This window comes from Phacochoerus africanus, chromosome 12 (genome assembly GCF_016906955.1).
Source record: "Phacochoerus africanus isolate WHEZ1 chromosome 12, ROS_Pafr_v1, whole genome shotgun sequence".
NCBI lineage: Eukaryota > Metazoa > Chordata > Mammalia > Artiodactyla > Suidae > Phacochoerus > Phacochoerus africanus.
Window position 1 is genome coordinate 61,460,813 of NC_062555.1, and position 25,511 is coordinate 61,486,323.

At 43.5% G+C, this 25,511-nt stretch overlaps 1 long non-coding RNA gene across 3 annotated transcripts in view; it reads right to left on the reverse strand.

Moving 5' to 3' along the window:
• Positions 1-11,090: 11,090 nt before the first annotated feature.
• LOC125112765 (uncharacterized) overlaps positions 11,091-25,511 on the reverse strand; it is a 70,300-nt gene continuing 55,879 nt past the window's right edge. For 2 of the 3 annotated variants that reach the window (XR_007131243.1, XR_007131241.1), the window contains exons 3-6: positions 13,251-13,587; positions 12,299-12,426; positions 11,795-11,895; positions 11,091-11,676 (exon numbers count right to left, since the gene is read on the reverse strand). This is a non-coding gene — a long non-coding RNA (uncharacterized LOC125112765). Of the gene's footprint in view, positions 11,677-11,794; positions 11,896-12,298; positions 12,436-13,250; positions 13,588-25,511 lie in introns of all 3 variants that reach the window. The other variant, XR_007131242.1, reaches the window with a different exon arrangement.

Genomic DNA, 25,511 nt, shown 5'->3' on the forward strand with positions numbered 1-25,511 from the left:
TAGATATGGGGTTTCAAGCTGTGCTCTGTGGATTCCTAAATGCTCGGGTGGACCACAGGAAGCAGGACTTTTTGAATAAGTCTTCCACAATCGCTGTCATGTTTTTGGCCCAAGAATGAAAACTGACTGTCCAAGAAGGCTGTGTACTAGTTTTAATATTTTATTTTGTTCTAGTAGTGAACCCTGTAGCATTTTATTTAAAAAATTACTGCTTTGCTAAATCATTTTCTAGGTTAGATCATTTTTTTTCCCGTTTTCATATTTTGTGACACTCTGATTTCAGAATCAAATCTCTATCTGAAAGTGGAAAACATGCAGGGAGGGAAACAATTGTGTTAAAAGAAAACTAGTTTTGATTATTCCCATACATTGATGATTTGGGTAAAATCTATCCTGTACCTGCCCCGCAATCAAGAGTCTTCAATGTATTCTACAATTTTAGAGTAACTTAAATATATGGTATGTGGTTAATAAACATTAAATAATAAACATTAATGTTTATTAATAAACATTAATTGAATGAATGAATGAGTGAGTGAATGGATGAATGACTTCAGACGTAAAAGTCTTGGGAGGGAGGGTGTGATGACCACAGCACTCAGTGATGTGCAAGAACCCGGGCAGCAAGATCCAGCTCTCTGGAAGCTAAGTTTCCATTCCTACTGCCTAATGGTTTTTCCTCTTATGAATACTTTTTCTTGCAGCAAAATAGGCATGACATAAAATTTACCATTTTAACTATGTGTAAGTGTACAGTTCCGTGGCATTGAGCATATACACATCGGTGTATATACACATGGGTGTGAGTGTATTTCCATCAGTGTGACGGTCACTGCTACCCACCACCAGAAGTGGTTCAACCCAGATTTCTCTCGAGGTCAAAGATAGGATGTCTGGGCGAAAGGACCTTATAAAAATTTCTCCGGATACAATGTTACCTAAACTATTTTTTGTATAGACTCTAAGATGGGTGGATGGAAAGTCTTCTCCTGCACAAAGGATACTCCTGAGTGCCAAATATATAGATGGTAATTTAAGGACATAAAATAAAATCAAGAAATTCAGAAAAAATAACTAAATCACCCATTCTTAGATCAGGAATGTCATGTGTGAGTGGAGGTTACATGACTCTATTTTTCCAAAAGAAATGGAAACCCTCCAAGTCCAAGATTATGTAGGAGAGCCATGTCTAACCCCTCCTTCAACACTCCCTTCCACCACTCTCTGTGACTCACCTAAGCAGTCCCCTTGGGTTCTGTCTGATTCCTATACCCAAGAGGGCACAATATTCCCATTGGAACAATTCAACATTGCCATTGTTTCTCACTGCCAAGGGGCATTTTGTCACATAGCTGTCACCCTCAGACAACAGATGTGGCTAGTCTACTTCACACAATACTGCTCTGTCTTGGTCCCCATTGTGGTCCTAGAGAAAATAGGCTTCGTCTGAGTCTGCTGTGTGCTCAAGTTGCCTCTTTAGTGAATACAGGCATGGTGCCAGCCTGAGGGGCTGGGTTGGAAGGAACACTGAGCCTCAGCCTCAGCTCAACCAGCCTCCACAGATCCTGTGGGGCTTGGCTTTCGTCTTGGTGGCTGGTTTGGAAACCCATTTTTCTCAAGATAAGTTTTAAATAGACTTTATTTTTCAGATCAACAAAAGTTTTCGATGTTCAGCAAAATTGAGTGGGAAGTAGAACGAGTCCCCCTACAGCGGTGTCATACAGAATAATTTCACTGCTCAAAAAATGCTCTGTATGCTGCCGATCCCTCCCTCCTGCCTCTCCAACCACTGGCAACCACTATTTTTATGTATCCATGGTTTTGTTTTTTCCAGAATGTCATAAGATTGGAATCATACAGCATGTGGTGTTTTCCAACTAGTTTCTCTCACTTAGCAATATGCATTTAGGTTTCCTTCATGACTTTTCATGGCTTGAGAGCTCCCTTTTCCTCCTTCCTTCCTCCCTCCCTCCCTTCCTCCTTTCCATTCCCTTCTTTTCCTTCCTTCCTTCTTTTTTCTTTTTATATGTAGACATAAGTTTTTCAGCTCAGTTGGGTAAATACCAGAGCGTGATTCCTGGATTATGTGGTAAGACTATGTTTAGTTTTGTTAAGAAATGGCTAAACCATCTTCCAAAGTGGCTGTACCATTTTGCATTCCTACAAGCAGAGAGTTCAAATGCTCCTGGTCAGCATTTGGTGTTGTCAGCAATCTAAATTTTGGCCATTCTAACAGGTGTGTGTTGGTAGCTCGTGGTTGGTTTCATTAGCATTTCCCTAATGACACATGGTGAAGAGTATGTCTTCCTATGCTTATTTGCCATCTGTGTACCTTCTTTGGTGAGGTTTCTGTTCCGATCTTTTGGCCATTTTTAAATCTGGTTGTTTGTTTTCTTACTGTTGAGTGTTAACCGTTCTTTATTTTGGATAACAGTCCTTTATCGGATGTGCCTTATGAAATATTTCCTCGCTGGCTTATTCTCTCAACAGTGTCTTTCACAGAGCAACCTTAAGACAATTTTATTTCTGGAAACTCACTGTCCTTCTGTGCTGCTGGACTTTTGTCTGGATCATGCTGCTGGCCGTCTGCGGGCCGATCATCTGGATAGTCTGGAGTATTATTACCAAAACTACACTCTCTGTCTTAAAATTCCCTCCCTAGAGACTTTCTTAAGCCAATTGAACTGCATCATCCCCAAAAATCAATTTCGGGTATCAGGGCTCTCCAGCCAACCTCTATTCAGTCACAGAAGTCTCTCTTACATTCTAACCCATGACATGCCTGTCCAGACAACCTACATTTGCTAAAGGGGCCACGTAAGTGATCCATGACAGGACAAAGATCTGATTTAAAAGAAAATTTTTTGATTAAAAATAGAAAATTGATGGAGTTCCCATTGTGGTTCAGTGGTAATGAAGCCGACTAGTATCCATGAGGATGTGGGTTCGATCCCTGGGTTCGCTCAGTGGGTTAAGGATCCAGTGTTGCCGCAAGGTGTAGAGACGTGGGTTGGATCCCTTGTTGCTGCAGCTGTGGTGAAGGCCAATGGCTGCAGCTGTGTTTGGACCCCTAGCCTGAGAACTTCCATATGCCTCAGGTGCAGCCCTAAAAAAGCAAAAAATTAAAAATAAATAAAAAATTAAAAAATACAGAGTTGAAACTATACTGTTTGATACTGTCATGGTAGATACATGTCATGTACACTGAGTACAAGTATACATGTCAGGTGCCAGTTATGCATTAGGCAACATCCACTGACTATACTACCTAAGAGTGAATCCTAATGTAGCCTATGGACTTGGGTTAATAATAATACATCAATATTGGCTCATCAATGATAAGGGATACACCCCAGTAATTCAAGATGTTAATAACAGAGGAAATTGTGTGTGTGTTGGAAGGGGAGTACAGGGGTATAGAGGAACTCTCTGCTTTATGCCCAATTTTCGGAAAACTCACAACTGCTCTGAAAAATAAAGTCTACGATGAAAAACAAATACACTGCCTCAAACTTACAGTTTTATTTACGTTTCAGATTAGTTGATTTGTTCCAAGAACATGCTTAAAAAGGAAAATGCAACAACAAAAAGTTAAAAGCATCAATTCATTGAGGTAGAAAGCTAATTACTTGAATAATGTAGTGTCTTATATACATACCTCCCCTCCCCCATTCTTTGCTAAGTGATTCAACTGACACAGTTGAAATTTCATCTCACTGGTGGAGCCTGGAACATACTTGAGACTGCAGAAAGAGTAATTCTAAGAGGGTTGCCCAAGAGTTCCACCCTGGGAACACACAGGCTTGGATAATCCCCTCCTTTTGAATGTGGGGGGAAACTTTGCATCTGAAGGTAGCTGTTCCCTTGATTGGATTATGTCACGTGGCAAATGCTGATGCATAGCCACCTCCTGACTGCACTCCATCTCATAAGACGCGCCTGCACAAGCCTCTAAGGACACTAGAGTCAGAGCAATGGGCTTCCTCTGGCCCAGAAACCTGCAAACAGCCACGCTGTGTCCTGCCTTTGGGTGTCATGTGGCAGGAGACCAAGTGGGCTCAGGAACCGAGTCCAGTTTCCAGCAAAGAAAACAGGGGCCTTGGTCACATGGGGCAAGGAACTGAATTCTGCCAAACACTTAATGGGCCTGGGAGAGGATCCAGAGCCTCACTTGGGAAGGGCAGCCACAGAAGACATTGCGATTGTCCAGCAGAGGACATGCCTGGACTCCTGACCCTTGCAAACGATGACCTAATAAATGTATGTTATTTTAAGCCATTAAATTTGTATTAATGTGTTAGGCAGCAAGAGAAAACTAATACAGAGGTCGCAAAGAGGAGAGCCAGATTGCAAGAAAGCTTGTCTGGTCTTGCTCCCTCTCCCAGGAGAAACCCTTGGACCCCATGGTCAGAGTTGTATCTGAAGGAGGCCTATTATCAGCCTAAATCTTGCCAGTTGGCCAGAGGAAGAGCTCCAATCCGTGCTGCCCTCATGGCTGCCTATGCAGCTGGAAAGGGAGTCACGTGCTCCATGCCCTCACCACCAGCCCGCCCTCAAGAGGCTCGCTCACTTTTATTGGTCAAGGCTCAGACCATCTCCCCCTGGGAGATCCCAGAGCCCAGGGATCTAGCTATGTAAATGCTAGAGAGACTCACTCACAGCTAATACAAGTAAATGAGCTAGATAGCAACAACGAACCACTAACCACAGAGGTGGAATAATCTGGTCAGAAGGGAAGTACCAAGAGGACCAGTTAGAACAAAGGAACCTCTATGAAACAAGAAGCAGGAGAGAGCTTGGAAGAAACATGCTAGTTCATATTCACAATCAGAGTTGAGAGGCTATTGCATCCATTAAACAGAAAAACAAACCAACAAACCAGGTTTTCGTCCAAAAGAAGTGCTATGAAAATAAATTATTCTTGGACAAAAAAATGTAAACCACAATTGCCAAAATAAAAAACCTAAATAACAACGATGAAGAATGTAATAGGAAATTCCCAAATCTGAATAATATTGATGGAGTGTACGCACAAGAAAGAGAGACCATTAGAAAAGTACCTTGGAGTACCTTAAGAATAACCAGAGTTCTAAATGCACAAAAAAAAAAAAAAAAAAAAAGGAAGAAGTAGAGAATGAACAATCAATGGAATAATAATAGAAGATAATTCTTCAGAGCTGGAGAAAGGATTGCGTCTGCTGATGAAAAATGTTCATTGGGAGTTCCCACTGTGGCTCAGCAATTAAGAATCTGACAGTATCCATGAGGATGGGAGTTCAACCCCTGGCCTCTCTTAGTGGGTTAAGGATCTGGCCATACTGCAAGTTGTGACATAGGTCACAGATGTGGCTGTGGCTGGCATCTACAGCTCTACTTTGACCCCTAGCCTGGGAATTCCCATGTGCTGCAGGTGCAGCCTTAAGAAGAAAAAAGAAAATGTTTATTGACTAATGATGGTATTATCTTTTCTTCTTTTCCTTTTTTTTTTTTTTTTTTTTGGCTACTCCAAAGTTCCTGGGGCAGGGATCAAAAACACCCATTTCTAATATCAAGAACCATGAAGGGTGCAAGGTTTTATCAGAGTTTTACAAGCTAACAAGGGAAAGAATTATAACTTGGAATCATAGATGTTCAGAGATTCAGAATATAATAAATAGTATACCAGCCATGTACACTTTCTGAATAATTTCTTGTGAAGGTACTTTAGTTAAATAAAACCTGAATCAGAGTAAAGATCAGAAGAAATGATTTGATATACAAGAAAGGACACTAAGTAGTGGAAATTCAATAAAAAGATTAAAAATCTGAAAAATTTTGAGAAACGAAATATGATGCAATTAAAAGTAATCTTGAAAAATAAGTCATACTGCAAGAAAATAATTATTAGAGCATCTGGAAAATTGGGCAGATTCTTCAGTGAAACCTGGGGAAAGTGAAGGGGAAGGGGGGGGGCAGTAAAAGCTTGCAAAAGGGGTCCCATTGGGGCAGGAAGTTCAGGACACTGTTATAATTTGATGTTAGATTCTAACAGAGAAACATAGGCTCACACATCTTTTATAGAATAGAATAATTACCACCAGGAGAACTAAAATAATACACAGAACTGCCTAGTCAATAAATTAAAAAATGTAAAAACTGGTCTAATGAAGGATAAATCAAGAGAGGAAAATAAAAGAGTAAATCTCACAAGTTCTTATCACAAGAAAAATAAATTGTAACTATTTGTGGTGGTGGATGTTACCTAGACTTAAGTGTGGTGATCCCTTTGTAATATACACAAATATTGTACATTGTACACCTGAAATATGTTATATGTCAATACACCTCAATTTAAAAAAGGAGAGCAAGGAGGAAAAAAAAAGAGAGGGGGACTTTCTGCAGTGGTCCCTCGTGGGACCTGCCTTCCACTGTGTCCTTCCTAACTTCCTCTCCTCCAGAATCACCTGTACCAAAGACCAAAGGCCAAAGCCCTGGGTGCTCAAATGGGCTTGGGGATGGAAGCCCTGGGTGTTCAAATGGGCTTGGGGACAGAAGTGCTGGGCATTGAAATGGGCTTGGGGACAGAAGCACTGGACATTCAAATGGGCCTGGGGACAGAAGCCCTGGGTGTTCAAATGGGCTTGGGGACAGAAGCACTGGATATTCAAATGGGCCTGGGGACAGAAGCCCTGGGTGTTCAAATGGGCTTGGGGACAGAAGCACTGGATATTCAAATGGGCCTGGGGACAGAAGCCCTGGGTGTTCAAATGGGCTTGGGGACAGAAGTGCTGGGCATTGAAATGGGCTTGGGGACAGAAGCACTGGACATTCAAATGGGCCTGGGGACAGAAGCCCTGGGTGTTCAAATGGGCTTGGGGACAGAAGCACTGGATATTCAAATGGGCCTGGGGACAGAAGCCCTGGGTGTTCAAATGGGCTTGGGGACAGAAGTGCTGGATATTCAAATGGGCCTGGGGATAGAAGCCCTGGGTGTTCAAATGGGCTTGGGGACAGAAGTGCTGGGCATTGAAATGGGCTTGGGGACAGAAGCACTGGACATTCAAATGGGCCTGGGGACAGAAGCCCTGGGTGTTCAAATGGGCTTGGGGACAGAAGCACTGGATATTCAAATGGGCCTGGGGACAGAAGCCCTGGGTGTTCAAATGGGCTTGGGGACAGAAGCACTGGATATTCAAATGGGCCTGGGGATAGAAGCCCTGGGTGTTCAAATGGGCTTGGGGACAGAAGCACTGGGCATTAAAATGGGCTTGCGGACAGAAGCACTGGGTGTTAAAATGAACTTGGGGACAGAAGCGCTGGGCATTAAAAGCCATGAATTAATGGCTGATGTCCCCTCATCCACCTGTGTCTGGTGGGTAAACTCACTGCGGGCCTGAGGAGGCCCTGTGGACTCTCTCTCGCAGGCACCACTGGCCTGAGACCGTGGGAAAGTCAGAATCCTACCACTCAGACTTGGGCAGGAGGGGAGTGGGGGGCTCCTCTGACAGCTCATGTCTAAACCACACTCTGGAGAGAGCTTTTCCAGAGATCGGTGTTTAGACACCCATGAAGCTAATCTTTTTTTTTTTGTCTTTTTTGTCTTTTTGCCATTTCTTGGGCTGCTCCTGCGGCATATGGAGGTTCCCAGGCTAGGGGTCGAATCAGAGCTGTAGCCACCGGAGTACGCCAGAGCCACAGCAACACAGGATCTGAGCCGCGTCTGCGACCTACACCACAGCTCATGGCAACGCCAGATCCTTAACCCACTGAGCAAGGGCAGGGATCGAACCGGCAACCTCATGGTTCCTAGTCGGATTCGTTAACCACTGCGCCACGACGGGAACTCCATGAAGCCAATCTTACAGTGGGCGCTGCTGTTACTCACCGCTATGGAGAGCCATGGGCGTGGGAACTGATGGACTGGATCAGCTGATACACTTAGGGAAGGGTCTATGGTCATAATGCCATGATGGTTACATTGGTAAAATGTCACACATACCTCACCGAAAAGGGCTTCGGCAGCAAAAACAATAGCAATGGAAAAATGGACCCTCGTACAATCCAGTGGGTGGGTAGGGAAGTGCTTTGGAGGGAAGGGAGAGAAAAGAAACTATAATAGATGTTGAGTCTGTTGACTTTGACCCAGACATTCCTCTTTTATAATTTACCTTTTGGGCAATACTTGGTCATGGGTGTGTAAGAATTCAAAGACCTTCACGTCAGCGTTTTCTGTAATAGGGAAGCATCACCGAGGGGAATGTTTTCATTAAGTCTTCGTCAAGAAGAGATGGGATAAATAAATTGAGGCCTCTTCAGCCAATGGCTGCAGCCAATACAAAAAAAATGGGGTTGGTTTATACACACTAATCTGTAAAGTTATATAAAATTCATTAAGAAAGTCCACTGCAGAGCAGAATCTATTATGATCACATCCACATGTGTGTGTGTGTTTATACTTAGAAAGAGGTCTGGCAGGACATTTTTGACCTCTCTGGTCTCTGGGGAGTGTGAGATTGTAAATGCTATTCACATTTTTCTTTTTTGCATTTCTGTTCTGCTTTATTTTTTCCACGATGAGAATGATAACTTCTGTTTTTTAAAAAATGACAGATAATCCATTTAGTGGAAAAGGATTATTTGGGGGATATATTTGGAAATTTGCAGAAGGATCACTTCAGGCAGGGAAATGCTCGCTGGATAATTATTTGCTTTCCTAAGTTACCTTGCTCATTTAATCTTAGCAACGTTATAGGAGTATTTTCCTAATTGATTTGCGCAGAATAGATATCCCCCTTTTGGGGGCTAATCTTATGGAATCCAAGACTAGGCCCACGAGCTCATTCTGCTTATTTAGTAATGTTTAAATTTCCCATGTTATATATTACTTATTATCATCTGATCATCGCTGTAACTATATAAAAAACTATATATTATTTCACTGATAATAACTATAAATATATATAAACTGCATATTGATGATCAGATGATAATAGGCTATGACAGGAAAGCTTAAAAAATGAGAATATATTGCTTCCAGGAGATTCAAGAAACTTTATGGGCATAATTGCAGCCAAATTTAATAGAGTCCTAAAAACTAAGTAGAGACAGAGGCTATGACCATTTTATAAGTGGAAAACTGAGGTAGTCTGAGCTAAGCACACACTGGCAAAATAAAAGCTTTGGGAATAGATGTAAAAGTGTTCTGTATTTTCCAAACAATCATCCAAAAGTCCCTCCCTCCCCTCCTTTTTTTTTTTTTTTTGTCTTTTTAGGGCCTCACTCATGGCATATGGGAGTTCCCAGGTGAGGGGTTGAATCGGAGCTACAGCTGCTCACCTATGCCACAGTCACAGCATCTCCACATGGGATCCGAGTTGAGACTGCGACCCCCACCCTCAGGCAACTCGGGATCCTTAACCACTGAGGCCAGGGATCGAACCTTCGTTACCACTGAGCCATGACCGGAACTCCCCTCCCCTCCCCTCCCTTTGAAACCATTCTGGTCAAAATTCTTGGTGGTTCTATTTTTCAGTCTGCCAGTAACCATTCAGTGACAAACTTCACAGCAGTTAGGATACACATCCACAATCATTTCGACTGGTCAGCAAGGTTGCCTCATGTGTCATTTGCGTTCTTTTTAAACCTACAGCAATGCTTCAGTCACAGAGATTTTGTCCTAGATCAATCCACTGGACTGTTTCTATTTAAAATATTGTTTGCTTTCTTTAAATAAAACACAAGTGCACGTAGGAAAAGAGACAGCAAGAGTGATCATTTTAAAAAATCAAGGTTGAGAAAAGCCTGTCTTTCAGTCGTTCCCGAGAATTTTAGTAACTGTTTAACAACCTTTCCCGCAGATAGATTTCCAGGCGTGCGCTGGCATTTACAGCACTTCCCTTTTCTGATCTTTTGAGTCATCCGCAGACCCGACACCGGGTAAAAATGTGTGCTGAAGGGCAGGTTTCGTCTTGACCCCCATAGTCACTCCTCCTTAAGGCAACTGACTCAGGCTTCTTTGTTTTTTTTTTTTGTTTTTTTTTTTTTTTTGCCAGACAGTTTCTCTCTATATATGGTAATAAGGCTCAACAGGCGGCCGCTGCGCTTCCCGAGAAAACTGGAAAGAGAAGTCACGTGGGCAGGACTGGCGGCTGCGCTTGGCCCGGGGACCTCCTGGGCAGGGGAGAGTCGCGAGGCGAGTAGGAGGAAAGCACTTACCTCTTCCAGGAGCGATTTCCCTCCTCGCTGCCCACCCACAGCCCCCCGCTTCCGGGGGCGCTGTCCCCAGCCGGTGGCGCCACCTGCCGGCCTCGGTCCTGGTCCGGGCGTCCCCGCTGCCGGGTTCCTGCCGTGCTTACCTCCCTCCCTCCGTGCGTAGGGCATAGATCCTCGCTCACTTTTCAAAGCAATTCAATATTCGAGTCAGGTGAGGTCCACTGGCAGCTGCTTCCTACCAAATTGATGAAGCACAATCCTATCCAGAAGCAGAAGGATAAACGAAATGTCTCCCTTACATAACTTGGGGCTTCTCAGCCCTGGGGTGTCAGGGCTATTCTGAGAAGGTGGCACAGGCTCTTGGGGGATGATGGCTTGGGGGATGATGGCTTTGGGGGAACAATCTCATTGCTGTTCATCCTGATTGTAGCTTCCATCTGTGTATTCCCACCGTGCCCTTCCACCGGCACTTCCCCAATCCTGCCGTGCAAAAACCAATGCATAAATCAATGAATAATGACTGCACTGTAATCAATAGAAGCTCACTGTCATCATGTCCACTTCCATTGTTTATTCCGTCCACTGTTTCCTTCCTGGGCAAAACAACATGAAGTCAATCAAACCAAAAACTTCAGAAAAACAACGTAAAGTGTGTGTACTCAGGTCTTTGTCTGAAAATCCCTCTCTAAATTTTTTTTTTTTTTTAGCGGAATGCAGTTAGAGGTAGGAATAAAAGCTGTGTTTTCTTACAAGAGATTAGAGGACAAAGAAAGATGTGAGCCATAGTGCTTAGTTTGCCATCCTGTGGTTTTCCTTCGTCCTCCCACCCTCCCTCCTCCTTCCCTCCTTCCCCCTTTCCTTCCTCCCTCTCCTTCCTCCCTTCCTTCCTTCCTCCCTCCCTCCCTTCCTTTGGCAAGGGATTGGGAAAAAACTAGTTATTGTCTACCATCTAGTGTACTGAGTTGGAATTGCATCTTGCCTCTAAGATCCCATTCAGTGGCTAAAATTCATACCAATAGTGCCCTGATTCAGTTAAGGACTGATGGATTCTCCAAAGAAGCCTACTTTGAAGCTGCAGAGGGGTCCGCAGGTTAAAAAAAAAAACAAAAACAAAAACAAAAAAACATAACCAAAAACAATGTGTTCTTGGGTGTGGGTGTTTCTTTTTCATCACTTTAAATATATGGTGCCACTCCCTTCTGGTCTGCAGAGTTCTGCTGAAAAAAATCAACTGAGAGCCTTATGGAAGTTCCCTGGTCTGTCACCTGCGGCTTTTCCCTTGCCGCTTTTAGTGTTCTCTCTTCATCTTTAATTTTTGTCTTTGATGGCAATATGCCTTCGGTGCTACTCTTTGGGTTCATCCTGTGTGGAAATTGGGACTTCCTGGCCTCTGGTGACTCTTTCTCCCAGGTTAGGAAGGTTTTCAGCTCTCACCTCTTCAAACATTTTCTTAAGCCCTTTCTCTCTCTCCTCCTTTTAGCACCACTAGAATGTGAAAACAAACAACAATGAAAAAGATACAATGATAAGCATGGATTGCAAAACTGGAGAGCAGGAGTTTATGTTAAATCAAGGTGGGAAGAATCAAGAAAACCCCACTTACTGAACCCTGCGGTGAATAAGCCGTGTGCAGGGAGGAAATACTGTCATCATTAATGCATCAGTTGTGTTCACAGTACTCTGGAGAGCCGGGGCTTGAAATGACTGCCCAAGAAAGCAAAGCAAAGCAGTATCAGTCTATACTGTCAGAGCAGACCGCCTGGTTACTGCCCAGCCTAGCCCTGGTACCTCTTGTTAGTCATCTAGGATTTTCTCTGTTTTCCTTTAGAGTTCTCTCTCCATTTTTCTCTATTCCCACTGCTAAGAATGGGGAATGGATGATTTTCCATATTCCTTTGTCTTAGCTCTAATCAGCTTGCATGTTATTTGCCAGACTGATTTCCCTTAAACCACCTGGTCACCATCCCTTGAAATCCTTTTGGATCCTTATTTCTCTTTCTTCCTAAATACCTCTTCCATCTAGTTCCATTATTGATTGAATCTGATCTCATCCTACCTATACATTACCCCCCCCCCCCCCCCCCCCGCCTTGAGCAACCTTGCTCACCGTTCCTTTCACGTCTTTAATGCAGCGCCTCTCATGGAGAAAGCCCGTCCTTTCCCCCTTGATGCAGGCAAATTCTCATCATTTAGGATCCAGGCCAGCTCTTGCCCCATCCGTGGACATCTTTCTTGCTGCAAAATCTTAGCGGAATTAGAAGTTGTATTTTGTGACTTAGTCCTCCTGCAAATACTCTCCAAGAGTTTATTATTATTCCTCAGGTTTCAGTCCCAACTCCTCCAAACTCTATTGTGAAATATTTCAGGTCAGATACTCTTCTTCACCCCCTTTTCAGCCCACCCCCCCCGCCCCCTGCTCCAGGGTCTACACTTCTAGGAGCTTGTTGATGGGTTTTCTTGATCCTCAGCACAATTCTGCAAGGAAGATGCAGCTGGTATTGTTATTCCCATTTTATGAATGAGGATGAGGCCCGGAGCATTTGTAAGAACTGTTCTTGTCAATGACAGAGCCAGAGCAGGGCAGATTATAAAGTAATCTATATAGTAATCTCTATTACTTTATAGTCATCTGTAAAGAAGATTACCATTGACATATAAAGAAGACTAGTTTACATATAAAGATACTGTTAACTGGGGTCTCCTCTGTGTCTAGGGTGCCCCTTGGTGCAACCTGCTGCCCTCAAACCCTCACTGATAGGTGAAATCATGCCTTAAGCCCTTTTCACTTCATCTCCTTACAGATAACCAGCATGTGCTTATGTTGTAGGAAGCAACCAGGCAACAGATTCTAATCAGGGCGTGTAGATATGCCTCCTGCTTGGCAATTTCAGTTCTTTCTAGGTGGTTATGCCACATTTTCAGCCCACACCCATTTGTCCTGTTTAAAACCACAAACTGGTTCTCGGGCAGTTACAACATTCTTCTCTAATTAAGCGACGGAGCTACTTGTTGAAACCTTTGAACAACTGTGAACATGATTGTCCCCTGCACCTTCTCACCTGATGAAAAGTATCCTGGGGCGTCCAGGGTCATGCTGTGTGCTGCACAGTTAAAAACAACTGCTACCAGGCTGTCCTAACCAGAGGCAGGGAGTCCGAAGATTTCTAGGTAGTTCCAACTCTGGCCACTGGATGGATTCATTTTCCATCCTGTGTCTCCAGTGACTCGCCGGCATGGAATCCTTCACCGATATGCTGGTGCTCCTGTTCCTGGCTCAGGCCCCGAGACTTTGGTTGGCTCAGTAGGAGAACTTGGTAGCAAAAAGAAAACAGCATATCCACATGCAGTGGAGCAACTCAGAGAGAGGGCATTGCTGAAGTTTGTTCCATTAAATATCTGGAAGACAAATGCTAATAAGATTGGGAAACAATTCCACTGACTTAGAATAATTTTGGGTATTCATTGAACAAAAAAGCTGTTGAGAGAGGCTTAGATTATTTCAAGAAAATCTAAATATGCAGTCGTAACAAGTGACTTCTATAATTGCATGTTTAATGAGATGATCAGAACTTATTTAAAAGGGTCATGAAGTACAATTTTACCTTATTTTGTGATGGTGATACTGTTAACATATAAAGAAGACTAGTTTATGTATAAAGATACTGTTAACATACAAAGAAGATTAGTTTCCAACCAAGCTATAAAAAAAGTTTTATGATACTAATGGCAAGAAATTTTCAACTAAGAATTAGATCCAAAAGTTTCAGTTCTACAAATGAATAAGCTCTTTGATTTCTACTTATTGCCCAGAGCCATAGTTACAAATACTATATTGTATACTTGCGATTTTACTAAGAGGGTAAAACTTATGTTCCCCCCAAAGTAATAATGAATAATGAGGGCAGGAGGTAAATTTCAGTGGTGATGGAGCGTTTTCTGGCATAGACTGTGGTGATAGTTTCATGGGTGTATACTTCTTGCCAAACTCATCAAGTTGGACACAGGCTAAATGTGTATAACTCTCTGTATGTCAACCATACCTCAATAAAGTGAATTTTTTTTTTTTTAAAGAATTCGATCTGGGAGTTCCCATTGTGGTGCAGAAGAAATGAATCTGACCAGGAGCAATGAGGTTTGGGGTTCAATCTCTGGCCTTGTTCAGTGGGTTAAGGATCCAGTGTTGCTGTGAGCTGTGGTGTAGGTTGCAGATGCGGCTCAGATCTGGCATTGCTGTGGCTATGGCCAGCAGCTACAGTTCTGATTTGACCCCTAACCTGGGAACCTCCATATGCCACTAGTGTGGCCCTAAAAAGCAAAAAAAAAAAAAAAAAAAGGATTAGATCTGACTGGGAACTAGTCATACCATGTACCAGAAGCCAAATATTCATGAGGATCTTAAACTATTGCCACTGAAAACTGCCCAGATAGCAGTGATATAACTTTTACAGGATGTGAAACATAATCACAGACTTCATTTCCTTTGCCCTCCCAGAAAAGCAGCTATTCAGATCCCTGTTTTCCAAGCTTAGAATGTCAAATGGTTTCCTGGAGTTCCCTGGTGGCTCAGTGGGTTAAAAATCCAGGCTTGTCATCCCTGTGGTGTGGGTTTGATCCCTGACCTGGGAACTTCTGCATGCTAGAAAAAAAGAGATAAAAATGAGGTAATTAAATAAATGAATAAAGTCATTGACCTCGAAAGAAAGAAGGAAGGAAGGAAAGAAAGGAAGAATGGAAGGAAGGAAGGAAGTCAGTAAGCAAGTAAGCTTCCATTCTTACTTGCCTCAGTCTACTCTGGGGGTGGTGGACTCAGGACTTCACATCCATTAAAACCATCCAGACATCAGTGTGTTAAGATACAAAACTCCATCATGATATAATAGTGACCCTTCAGCCCTTGAAATATGTTTGCCTAAAATGTTATTTTTCTAGTCTTACAGAAATTTGAACATTCCCTGAGCAAATTTCTAATGTAGCACCAAAAAAAAAAAAAAAAAAAAAATTCTCCTAAATTTCATTGCGTGTGAGTCACCAGGATTGTATGAATCTTGATATCACTTCACACAAAGCTCGGCCAATGAAGATGACAGTTGATTAGGATCACGTTCACGGCTTCTGACCCTTTTATTGGCTAACAGCATCTGCAAAGCCACTTGCTAAGTAACCAGGACCAGAACCCCTAAGGCCCAGAATATCCAGTCATTCAACCTTGGATACAGTCTTCAGACCACAGTAAACCCAGGATGAGAGGCTGGAAAGCACCGAAGGCTATTGCTTATCTTTGATTCTTCTCACATTTATCTGACACTCTATTCCTTAAACCCCGGATGCAAATGACACCTTTTCCATTTAAATGTGACAGATTCGTGCGGATAGATGATGCTGGCATCCCGTGATACATTAGAACATTGGGTTTCCTGCTGATAAAATCCTGCATAGGTTTGTAGGACCAGATCAACTTAGTAGAAAATTCTGTATTGACTTTCCATGACCAAGACTGTAGTTTCTGATTCCTTGAGTGCCTAGGGGAAGGTTATTGCCATTGGAAATGAAAGCTTGATTGATTAGAACAGAGATGTGCCTTTTAAAAGATTGAATTCCTGGCCTTAAAGGATCAAATTCAACTCTCAAGAGGGAGGCTGCCCCTATAACTCTTTTTTTCTCCCTGGGCAATTGTGATTCTCTTTTTCACGCCTTGAGATAGCAAATTGTGGATGACCACACTGTGTGAAGAGTCTTGAGTAAATGCCCTAGATCTAGAGATTATAATGAGGAGAAGGCTGAAAAAAAATCCAGAGTAGAGGCAGAGCAAGAGATGTTTTCTCCCTTCAAATGGAACTGGCAAAAGGTCATTCTTAGTGGGAGTGAATGTTCAGTTAGATAAGTTAAAAACTGAAAAGCACTTAGTGATAGACTTGTGGGCTGGGCTGGCACTCCCTGGCTCTGTCTAGCTGTGACTTCAATCTGATTACACTCAGCTTCCTTGTGTTTTTTTTTTTTTTTTTGGTGTGTATGTGTGTGTGTCTTTTTGCCTTTTCTAGGGTCGCTCCCATGGCATATGGAGATTCCCAGGCTAGGGGTCTAATTGGAGCCGTAGCCACTGACCTACACCACAGCTCATGGTAACGCTGGATCCTTAACCCACTGATCAAGGCCAGGGATTGAACCCGCAACCTCATGGTTCCTAGTCGGATCCATTAACCACTGCGCCACGACAGGAACTCCAAGCTTCCTTGTGTTTGACTGGCCTGTCACACAGGGTCTGGACTATTTCTATCTAGTCCGAGGATGATCTCTGGGTTCAAGTCTCTTCTAAGTCAACCTCTAAGTGGCTCCAGGGCAAAAATGAAAACCCAATTTCCCAATGGGACACAGAAGCAGAGTAGACACTCAGCACACTCAGAGATGTTCTAGGTTGGGAATTATTCTGAGTCAAACCATCTCTCCTTCCCAACCCTTTATAGACTGGCACTGCTGTAACATGATCTACCAGTTGGGAAGGTTAGTTTTGCCTTTTGTAAATTCCTTAATTGGTTTGCGTATTAAAACCAGATAGTGTTTATTCATACTCAGCTTAATACATTTTTCTAGGAAAAGGAAGAGTTTCCTCTTTTAATGAGAGAGAATTCACATAACATAAAATTCACCATTTAAACCATTTTTAAGAAGACAAGTACGTAGCTTTCCGTACTTTACAGATTTGTACAACTACCAGGCTGACTCTGGGACATTTCCAGGACCTCAAAAAAAAAACCCGTAGCAGTAGCAGATAGTCCCAATATTCCTCTTCCTCCATCCCTCTTCCTACCAAGAGTAGATTCGTGGTTGTACATTACTTAATTTATACGGCTTTGGCTACATAGAACGTGCAAGGTGTAAGCTCCCCGACTCTGATGGTAGGGAATGCTCCTTGGTGTGTTCCAGTTACATTTTCCGGGAGTCCCTTCTCAGTCGGGGTTCTCTGCTTGATTCCATTTTCTGGACGGCTCTTCCTTCCCCATTATTCTCCTCTGTGGCTCCTGAAGTGGGTGTTGGCAAACACGTCATCTGTGGCTGCGAGCTGTCTCAGACTGCTTCCCGTCTGCAGAAGACGGGGACCCAGAGGTTATTTTACGGTTTGAATACTTAGAGTTGGTGCTTTGGGTACTATCTCTTTACATAATTGCTTTCATTTTTAATCAATTTGGTCCCAGGAAAGTCCATGTAAGTCAATAGCCGTACCCACAACTTTTCAAGAAATGCCTTTATAGGTGCTTTGATCTAATCATGCTTCTTGGATGATTGCAACTTTCTTTTCCCAAAGTCATTTTGTCAAGTGAGGAAATTTTCTAGGGCCATAGTAATTTAATCAGTGGACTCAGCAATGAGTGGGTTGGATATGAAACTGAAAGCCCTGACAGCCTAGCCAGAACACAGATTGGGACTTGAACCCACACGCCAGGACTCGAACCCAGCCAAAAGCCAGGTTGGGACTTAATTCCATGGTTTTAAATTTGAGTTACTCACCCTGTGGACTCACCAAGGGTCAGATTTTTTATGCCTCCGCGCAGAATGAATTCAGCGAAAGACAAAGTGATTGACAAGAAAAAGATTTTTTTTTTGTCTTTTTGCCTTTTCTAGGGCAACTCCTGTGCCGCATATGGAGGTTCCCAGGCTAGGGGTCGAATTGGACCTGTAGCCACCAGCCTACACCAGAGCCACAGCAACGCTGGATCCAAGCCGCATCTGCAACCTACACCATAGCTCACGGCAACGCCAGATCCTTAACCCACTGAGTGAGGCCAGGGATCAAACCGGCAACCTCATGGTTCCTAGTTGGATTCATTAACCACTGAGCCACGACCGGAACTCCAAGAAAAAGATTTAATAGGATAGGACGCTTGTAAGAGATGCTAGCAGACAGGCAAGGACACTGCCCCAAGGCTCTGGTGGGTTTTATCATCCAAAGGTCTTGGGGTTGGAAAGCTCCGCCTCTTCATTTCCGGGAGTAGTAGCTCCTCCTTAGTATCTGGGAAAATGTATATTCAAATCAGCTGAGGGGTGGTCTTCAAACTCTTGCCTTAGGTCTGAATCTAAATGCAGGCCTCATCTCATCCCCCACCCAATGACCTGAGGCAATTCTCACACCTCCATTAGTTAAGCAAGCCTACCTTGTTCTGATGGTTTTCCTAAATTCACAGTGGTTTCCCAACATCTCCCAGGTTCCCCTCTTTATCTATGATCCCCTACTGGGACGTCTACAACCACCTGTGTCTACCCCATCCCTATCAGATCTATACCCAATCCTTTACTTTTTTCTATTTTATTTTTATTTTTTTGTCTTTTTAGGGCTGCACCCGGGCACATGGTGGTTCCCGGGCTAGGGGTCTCATTGGAGCTACAGCTGCCGGCCTACACCAGAGCCACAGCAATGCCAGATCCTCTGAGCCACGTCTGCAACCTACACCACAGCTCACGGCAATGCCAGATCCTTAACCCACTGAGTGAGGCCAGGGATCAAACCCTCAACCTTGTGGTTCCTAGTCGGATTTGTTTCCGCTGTGCCATGATGGAAACACCCCCAAATCCTTTCCTTAATTCAAGACTCATTTGCCTGTGAGAATGGAGAGTTTTAATTTTCAACCCTAAAAGTACTGGAATTTCTGGACATTTGCAGTTCTGCTGGATGCAGCCTGGCTCGGACCCATGTTTCTGCTCATTCCAGGACCAGGCTGAAGAAGTAGTCACTGCATGAGACTTGATGGCTTCTGAGTGGGGGTGAGAATACAAGGGTTGGTGGGAGCACACAATGCCTCTAAAAAACTCTGCTCAGGTGAGGCAGATGGCTCATCTGCTCAGGCCCCATCTCGGCATTTCACGTGGCCAAGCTCCAGTCAGTGGGACGGGGATGTCTGCAGGGAAAACTGGAGAAGGAAATGGGTAATTGTGAACAAATGATACAGTCATCATGCCTCATGAGGTAGCTCTAAGTCTCTCCATAGAGAAGGACATTGAGGCACAGGGAGGTTGAGTCCTCGTCCAAGGTCTGAGAGCTCCTGAATGTGGGGCTAAGGTGTGATCCCAGGGGGTCTGTCGGACTCTGTGGTGCTGAATCATTTTCCAGATTCCTCCTCTGGGAGCTTTCATTTTTATGGAACTACCCATACCATCTTGACTAAATTCTCAGAAGGCTTTAACAAAAGCAATTTTACTAGAAGGCTCAAATATGGCAATAATCAAGCTTTGGAAAATGATGCTATGGATATCCTCAAGAAAGAATTCATTAAACGTCTGCCGGCTGGAACGTGTGAGATCATGAAGCACGATGCAGGTGTATTGAAAACATGAAGGTCATCCAATCACAACGTGTTCAATAAACTCTTAGTCTCCTTCTGAATGGCTCTGCTACACATTTACCCAGAAACTGAGAACACAAAACTTAAGGTATCAGATCCTGAAAGGAGTTCAAGTTTGTGAATCTTATAGCCAGATAAGGAAATCTTTTAGGACAAATCCTAAAAGATTTGTCATTATCAACCCGAGTGTCTGGATTTAAAGAGTCTTGTTAGACAACGTGGTCAGGTGATTGAAGCCACATGCTACAAGCCCGTTGCAGGGAAGTGTTAGAATTACAAATACAGTCCCCTCCTTATCTCTGAATCGTCATCTTTTTACAACTCCCATTTCTTTAGAACTGGCTCAGACTCCTCCGGTAGAAGACTGTTCTGTACATTGCATTTACACTTGTCTCCAGAGAGGCACGGAGCATAGACATAGTACAAAGCGCAGCTCCTGAACCCTCCCTAAATAAATATCTCTACATACAGATTTAAAAATCAAATTAAAATAGTCAAGAGTAGCCTCGAGGAAAGAGTCATAAAACACAATCAGCACCCTGAACGAGGAGTACAGGATGGGAGGAGTAAGGGGAGGGGCGATTTGGTTGTATGGAGCTGGTTCTGCCCAGCCTCAGGAGGTCAGCGATCAGGGCTGAATGGATGAGGAAGCCCCACAGGCTTATTGTCAATGACTTAGAGAGTCTGGTGCAATGGCGCATGCTCGAGGAGTCCTTCTGGAGAAAAGTGAGCAGGTGCCACTGGAACCAGTCCACACACTGGGATAGTCCATCTGCATAAACAGCTGTTTTCCGGTGAGAATGTCCTCACGCATTGAATCCGGAGAGGTGAGCTACTGTTATTGAAGATCTTTGATACCTTGTAGCTTAACTGCCTAGAAAGTTTATGTCTCACTCAAGTCATAGTCTGATTGGGTATTTGGGGAGCAGCCTCCCACGCAGTGATCCTGGGACCCACAGGTCCTTCTGCCTAGCGACACTGCCATCTTCTGGAGTCCGAGTTCTCCACTGATGGTTTCTGGAAATAATATCTATTGCATTGGCTCACACTTCATCAGCCAGGACTGTCACATGGCTCTTATAAGTGCAAGGGAACCCATGATCTGGTCTTCCTGAGTGACTTACAGGGAAGTGAAAGGGTTTACAGGACACATTGCCAGACCTATAGAGGCAAAACCCCATGTAGGTTAAACATCCAGCAACACCTGCCTCCATGAAGAAGGAGGCAGCTGTGACGGCAAGGGGTTCTCTGCTCTTCACCAAAATGAGGGCACAGGCCTTGGCCTCTGGTAGAGAGCCCTTCACAGCTCAGCTCCAACCTGCCTTTCCAGTTTCAGGTCTCAGGGCTCTCTGCCCATCCCCCACCACCCCTCCCTTATGCACTCAACCCTCAGGGCCAGAGGGGACCCCTGGCTAGTCTTTGAATGTGTCACATATCTTCACACCTTTGGGCCTTTGCAAATGTTTCCTGTCTGAAACACCCACTCTTTCCCTTCATGCAAGAGCCAGCCCAGCCATCTCTTCTCTATGAGCCCTTCCCTGAACGCCCTTCCCCAAATTAATTGCCACACTCCTCAGGTTCCCAGACCATCGGATATAGTATTGTATTATAACTTAGCATGTTGCATCTTACGCAGGTATTTCCTCCACATTTTACCACCCGGCTACGTGTCTCTCCTCTGTGCTGTCAAATGTGGGGAAAATACTGTCTGCGTTAGACCCCTGGGAGTCCTAAAGGGTATCAGTGACTAACTGAAGAGGCTCCTACCAAAGGGAAGTCAAGAATCTGTCAGAAATTTGGAATCTGGTAAAGAGGCAGAGTGTAAGAAAAATTGCAAGCTATTTGGAAATGTGTACTTGATGCATCATTCATCCCTGGAGAAATAAAAAAGCTGAAAGAAAGCACAAGAAACACATTTCAGAGGCCAAGATGATCTTGCTGTTGTGTTCTTTGCAGCCCCAAAGCTGGTTCAGGCACATGGACTAGGATAAAACCAAGCTCAGTACGACCTTCGACCTTCGACCTTCGGAGGAAACACAATCACCACATATTTGCATGGAGGAAGCCTAAAGCTTTAGAGAAATGCAGAAAAGAAGTCTGCTTATATTATCATTTCACGGCAGGGTTCTCGTAAAGGGAGGTGTGAAGCTCGGAGCTGAGTCCTGCTGAGTTTACTCTGAATCCTTCTTTCCCCACCGATGAGCTTGAATTTCCACCCTACCAGAGTCAACACAGGCAGCTATATTTCCAAAGAAACTTTTCCGTGACCCGAATGGATTGCAAGATGAAGAGGTATTTACGGCTCTAGGCTTAGTGACTGTCAGGGTAAAATGAGTTCACCTTTGATTCTGATTTTTGAGTGTCTGCCTTCCTCATTTCATGTGCTGGTGCTCATGCAAGCTTACAATCTCTTTCCTGCTCTCTCTCCTGGCTCTGATTCCTCCCTGCCTCAGGCCAGACCTTCTAAGACAAACTTTCCTAGCCATCAATGCCATGCTTCTTGCTCCCAGTCCTGTTAAAAATAGACCCTGTTTGGCTGCTCCAATCCTTAAAGAATAAGAGGTGAGGTCATTTTCTGCTCAGAGAGTGGATCCGGACTGTGAGTAATTGGCACCAGCACATTCAATAGCCAAGGAAACATGTGTAAAAGTGCCTTCTCCCCTCCTCTTAAATATCCTTTTCATACATTGATCCACACATGCTTCCATTCTCATGACTGAAGAGGCAACCCTATAATTTGTCAGCTTCATCCATTTTTTTCCCACCCCCTGGCAACGGTTTCTCTTCAGTGTCTGCCAAGATTGTCTATCGTCTTCATCAGTTTCTGCCCAAGGTGAGTGATAGAAGGATGATCTTATGGAATTAAACAGCAAAAAGCAACAAGCATGTCATTTAACAAGACTTGCAGGCATGGCTGATGGGGTTTCTCCTATAACTGCGTTTCATGTGTTTTCTGTCAATAGTTTAACGTTACTAAAATGTCAAGCTTCAGAAATGATCCCCCGACCAAAGCGGAGCCAAGGCAGAGGGATGTGTAGAAAAAGTACTGAAACGAAATGAAAGTACTGAGCCCTAGAAATAAAAAGTATCAATTAAATTTCTGACAAGTCCTTCAGTTACTGTATAACATATTAAACATAGGAGGCGTGAAACCCACAAAGCATGTTTACATCTGAGCAGGCTAGCTCTTTGCAAGTACCCGAGTGCAGCAACACAACGTCAGGGTCAAGAAGGCAGCTTCAGCTTCAGTCCCCAAATTGAGCAAATGATTATAGCTCTTCAGAGAGGAAAAAAAGGTAGATTTTTTTCATTTTCAAAAGTTTTATTGAAGCATAGTTGATTTACAATTGTTGTGATAATTTCTGCTGTACAACAAAGTGATTCAGCTACACTTTTTTCAGGTTCTTTGCCCAAAGAGATTATCACAGAATATTGGGTAGAGCTCCCTGTGCTGTACAGCAGGTCTCCATTGGCCAACCATTCCATAAAACGCATTGTGCATATTCCAACCCCAAACCCCCAGTCCATCCTTCCCCCTTACCTATCCCCTTGGGTAACCATAAGTTTGTTTTCAAAGTCTGTGAGTCTGTTTCTGTCTGCCAATATCTTTTGTATCATTTGTATTTTTAAATTTCACATCTAAGTGATACCACCTGAGGTTTATCTTTGTCTGATCACTTCACTCAGTATGATAATCTCTAGATCTTCCCATGTTGTTGCAAATGACATTTCATTTTTTCACGGCTGAGCAATATTCCATTGTATATTTGCAAACGGTAGACTTTAGAGAGATCTGGGTCTAATTCCAACTTTAACTTTGAACAAACTACTTCATTTCTTGAGACCTTAGTTTCCTCTTCTGCAAATTGAGGACACTGAATAAGATGATTTCCAAGGTCACTTCTGATTCTATCTTCTGTGCATGGCATTGTCTAGTCTGTATATCATTTTGTCTGGAAGTTCAATGCCATAGTGTTCCTGCCCCCAACTTATGGCACCAGAAAAGGGCAACAACAGGGAAATGAATTCCTTTTTGGTTTGTCTTAGTGGTTTCAGTTCTGAAAGAGTGTGTGAAGGAGTGTATATGCATCTGTCTGGGGTACATGTTTGTGTGGCATGTTATATTCAGATTCGAAAGCCTTAAAGAACCCAGGTAAAGCCAGTGTGTTTCGGAGACTAAAACCCAGCGTATTAGCCATAGAGAAGCCTAGTACTTTGCTTTCTGTCCTTTGCTTTTCATTTTCTTCAAACTACCCCTCCTCTTCTCTCACTTCACTTTTAGAACAGGGTGGCGGGGGTTACTCTTGCAGAATTGGCCACTAGCACAGAGGTTCCACTGATGCCTGTAAGGACAGCCTCAGTCTTCCTAGGGAAGTCAGGGGGAGTTAACAAAGGAATGAGGATTCGGAAGATGTGGTATATATACACAATGGAATACTACTCAGCCATAAAAAAGAATGACATAATGCCATTTGCAGCAACATGGATGGAACTAGAGAATCTCATACTGAGTGAAATGAGCCAGAAAGATAAAGACAAATACCATATGATATCACTCATAACTGGAATCTAATAGCCAGCACAAATGAACATCTCCTTAGAAAAGAAAATCATGGACTTGGAGAAGAGACTTGTGGCTGCCTGATGGGAGGGGGAGGGAGTGGGAGGGATCGGGAGCTTGGGCTTATCAGACACAACTTAGAATAGATTTACAAGGAGATCCTGCTGAATAGCATTGAGAACTTTGTCTAGATACTCATGTTGCAACAGAACAAAGGGTGGGGGAAAAAATGTAATTGTAATGTATACATGTAAGGATGACTTGATCCCCTTGCTGTACAGTGGGGAAAAACAAAACAAAACAAAAAAAAAAAAAACAAGACAAAACAAAGGAATGAGAGCGTCCCAGACTGGAGATGAAGCTTTCCTGGACCAGAGGCAGCTAATGATGCCACCAAAACAATGAGGGAGCAGTTTGAATTCTCAAATCAGCAGACTTTGTGTAGCTTCTGAAGTATCCTAAGCAAGACTCTTTAATGCTGACTCCTCATTCTTGAGTTTGGAAGTATTTTGGTGTTTGCTATCTAAAAACAAAACTCAAGTTCCCATCATGGTGCAGCAGAAACGAATCCAACTAGGAACCATGAGGTTGCGGGTTTGATCCCTAGCCTCGCTGAGTGGGTTAAGGATCTAGCATTGCCATGAGCTGTGGTGTTGGTCGCAGATGAGGCTCAGATCTGGCGTTGCTGTGGCTGTGGCATAGGCTGGCAGCTGTAGCTCCAATTAGACCCCTCGCCTGGGAACCTCCATATGTTGTAGGTACTGCCCTAAAAAAAAAAAAAAATAATAATAATTTAAAAAATAAAACCAAAAAATCACTTTTTCTTTGAACATATGCTTCGGCCAAGTTTAGTCTTCCTCAACCTGGTTATCTGAACCTAGCTGTGCCATAAATTTCCCTCTATGCCTGTTCCAAATAACAGACAGTATTTTCCTTTGTCTTACTTTTGTAAAAAAGAGACAACTATTTAAAACATTCAAAACAGGAATTAAAAAAAAAAAAATTCCGTGGTGCAGATTCAACTTGCAATTCAAATGCTGCGAATTATTTCCTTGATGCTCCCGGACCTGGAGAGGTGATCCACTGACCTTTAGCTGATTTTCCTGTGTGTGTCCAGCAGGGTGCTGTTAAAGACTGGGAAACTCGTCCTAACCTGATGCCGGGGCTGGAAGTGAGGCCTGGCTGGGGACCTGGTACGGGGCTCATTAGAAGTCTCCTTGCCTGCAGTACTGAGGGCTCCTGGAAGCAAACCCAGCCTCAGAAAAAAGGCAACCGGATCCACGGACTTAGCCCAGTAACAAAGCCTTACTTACCAGTTGGAACAGGAGATTCTGCATCTGTTGCTTCGCTTTTTTTCTTGGCCGCTTTCCAAAAAGCTCACATACTATGAAAAATGTTTCCCTAAATAAGGGCTGTGTTCCTAAAAA